The sequence below is a fragment of the Magallana gigas genome, chromosome 8 (genome assembly GCF_963853765.1).
Source record: "Magallana gigas chromosome 8, xbMagGiga1.1, whole genome shotgun sequence".
Lineage (NCBI taxonomy): Eukaryota > Metazoa > Mollusca > Bivalvia > Ostreida > Ostreidae > Magallana > Magallana gigas.
Window position 1 is genome coordinate 4,400,723 of NC_088860.1, and position 3,790 is coordinate 4,404,512.

Here is a 3,790-nt window from a genome sequence, read left to right on the forward strand (position 1 = left end):
AAAGCTATCTTTATTTACCATGCAGTTCCATATGTGCCGGTTGCTCCAAAACCATTTTATGAGTGGTGTTCAGGTATATAAACGTTAACGTAATCTTAATTATCTTATATATTTGTTTTGCAAAGAAATAAAATAATTTTTTTGCGATTTTTTTATTCTGACTGGTAAATTCGTTGCATCCAACGGGGTTTCAATAACCTAAATCGACAGTAGAATAAACGAATCGGAAAGGCTTTTAATCTGAAAGCTGAAATGACCGTACTTTTATTTTGTGTGTCTATTCGTCCAACTGTAAACTTTTCACGAAAATCGCGAACATTTATGACATTACTATGCAAGCTTCCTGTTATGGTATAGATTTAAACCGTGCCATCAACCAATACAGTTCCCTCGGAGGAATTCGAATATCGATTTAAGAATTTATTGCCTCATATTAATTTGTGTTATATATATATATATATATATATATATATATATATATATATATATATATATATATATATATATATATATATATATCTTCTAGACTTTTGGTATCCAATTAAAAATCACGGGTCTTCTCTATTTTTAACAATTTAAGATTTAATAAACTTCTTGAGTAGTAAAAGAAATAAATGAAAACTCAATTACATTTGTAAATAGGAACAATATTGACTTTTATTCCCAGACATTTTTAGGCCATATGTCTGGAAAACAGTGCCTCGTCTGCTGGATGGGGGGATAGCGGAAGACCCCTCTCAGTCTTTTACCGAACACACGGTTTCCTTGTGTGCAATGAAATGCCAGCTAAGGCAATTATGCCATCTTTTCCGATGCAATACCCTAACAGCGGAATGTGATTTGTATGATAAAATTGGCTTCAGGAAAATCTTAAACGTGACTGGAAACCAATTCTTTCAGAAGATGCCAACCAGTAAGTTTGTTTCAACACGTACATATAAAGTTGTTACACCTCTTTGCTTCAACGGGCTTTTTATGATGATGATGATGATGATGATGATGATGATGATGATGATGATGATGATGATGATGATGATACATTTCCTTTAAAAAGCAGTGTATTTTTTGGTGCAGTGATTGAAATTCTCTTATTAAGGTTGTGAGACCGGTCGAGACGAATGGTTCCCTTAGTATCAAAATTGTATTTGGATACCAATGCACGCTTATCCATATGAAGAGGCAAAAAACAAATGTGAGGCTGTTGGGAAAGTCATGATGGGAACCGAAAATTACCCAAAGGTTATGCACCTAATGAATGTCACCAACGCAAGTAAGATGGTTGTTAAATATAGAAAAAGGATCATACAATGTATTTTGTCGTACCATCACGTGCATTTTATCATTTTGTCAAAATTATCAATTTTAGAAAGTACTCACGTATATTCCCGACACCTTGGAAACAACACATACCAGTGGATTGATGGAACCATGATCCCTGCCTCACAATGGTGCCCTGGTCAGCCAGCAGAAAACACCGGCTGTTTAGGAGTTCAAAACGACCTAGATAGCGCGTGTCCACAAGGTGGACTGTACGAAATCCCTTGTTCCTTCTCTAATCGTTTCTTCTGTGTGGAGAAGAACAAGAATACTGTTATTTCCTAATTCTACACGAGTAATTCAAATCCGGGTAAAATCTCAAGCTTCGCGATTTAAAAGCTTGTTTTTTTTTTATTTTTTTTTCGGCTCCTAAATATCTAAAGTTCGGCGCTCTTTTATTTGCGCATATATTTACATTTTACAGTGCCTTTGCCTGTTATACCACTACGTATCAATTTTATACTTTATAACCCATAACTTCAAATGATGTAAAATTGTGGCGCCAGCGAGGATTGCTTATTTTATTATAATCGTAAAATGGCGTAAAATGATATAAATGTACGTAATAAGGAATCATTCTTTGAGTATTATGAGGTGATAATTTCGGTCAGGGCGTGATCAAATCTATTATAAAGCCCTTCAGGCTTTAGTGGATTAATATTTGATCACGCCCCGACCGAAATTATCACCTCATAATTCATAAAAGAATGATTCCCTATTCCTTAATTCAGTACCTGCTAAGGATAAAGAATCTACAGAATAAAAAAGATTCCTCAAATCGAAAGTAAAAACACCACATGAATATAAATCAAATTATCGTGAAAATTCATATCCATACTTCTAAGAAGAAAACATATGTACTTGATTTTTGGTGCTTTAATATTGGTAAATTGAGATATAATTCACTTTTGTTTTATAAAGTATAAACATCTTCCTTGACTAAATATTAATTAATTATCGTCAAATATAACTCAAGAAAGTTCTAAATAGGAACTATAATAATCAAACTTTATAATAATCTCCTTGCTTGTTAGCTTCCGCTAGATGTTACGTAAAGGGAGTGAATCTACTTTGTATTTGAGGTGCGAGTTTGTGGGGGGGGGGGGGGGGGGTGTAATTGGACGATATATATATATATATATAATAATAATAATTTTATATGATTAAATTATTCTTACCAGACAATTTTAGCGCATGTGTGAAAAAGTGTTCCGGTAGAGTAATTTAAAAAAAAACCAAAAATCACATGGTTTTGACAAAAATTCTTAACATATTTTCTCAAATAATGTCCATTTGATTTAACTCGTGCACGTACGGGTGTATGACTCTAGTTGCAACGCCATTTTTGATTGGCTGATCAAACTTAACTACACCGTAATAACATAACTGGCTTACACGTCGCACATGCATTTTTAAAAAATCCATTGATTTGTGTACTTAATGGATACCCTACCACTCATTATGTACTGCGTAGTCGAGTAATAGGGGAGAGTTAGCTTTCTCAATTTTATTGATATTTAGTAATAATTGTTTCAGACCCTTTTATGTATATTTTTAACATATGTGTATCGTGTAAGAACGTCATGTGTTTATGTTGTTATTGCTGTTGTTTTTGCATTTTGCAACTATTTAATTCATCAATAGGTTTTAACCTAACCACCGAACTCTTTTTTATGTAAAAACGAAGGCATTTAGCTCACCTGGGCCAAAGGTTTAAGTGAACATGTCCGATAAAAAGAAATTATAATTTGTTTGTAGCTGTTTTCAGAATTGTAGTGAATGACATTTTAATTTGTTCAGTTAAAGAGAAATAAAGAGGTAATCAAATAATTTAATAGGGTGGGATGCTAACAATTGTTTTTCTCAATGTTTTGAAGAACCTAATAATCGTAAATAGCCATAGTTTAACAGAGGCTTTGTAACGAATGTTAAATTTCAGTAAGTTCAAATCATTATTACAAGCTTAAGGGTCAAAAATAGGTTCAAATCCATTATAAAAATAAATGGAAACCAAATTTTGAATTATTTTTCTGAAAAAAGGGAAGAACAACTATACTATAGAATCCGACTGAAGAAGAATCTTGCCTCTTTGGTTCAGATAGGGACTTAGAATGGGGAGGAGGAGGTTAAATATATTTTTCTTTTTTTTCTACAATCACATAGTCTGTTTCAACCAAACATGATTAAAAACATCATTATGTAAAGGCGAATTTACATTTTGAAATAAAAGGATTAAACTTTTTTTCAAAAGAACGATAATCAAATTACTGTGATAATACATGTAATGGGGAGGATATATATATATATATATATATATATATATATATATATATATATATATATATATATATATATATATATATATATATGAGTTTATTTCGGTGTTGTGATTATATTTATATATATGTGTTTCATCGTGTATAGAGAACTACAATATGTGTGGCAAAATAACCTCTGGTTGATAAAGTGACTT

The 3,790-nt window shown here is 31.9% G+C and overlaps 1 long non-coding RNA gene across 1 annotated transcript; it reads left to right on the plus strand.

The window, feature by feature from the left end:
- LOC105337542 (uncharacterized) lies at window positions 1-1,641 on the plus strand. Its single transcript, XR_010708857.1, has 4 exons — window positions 1-73; window positions 668-913; window positions 1,097-1,270; window positions 1,367-1,641. It is a non-coding gene; the product is annotated as an uncharacterized lncRNA (long non-coding RNA).
- The last annotated feature ends 2,149 nt before the right edge of the window (window positions 1,642-3,790 follow it).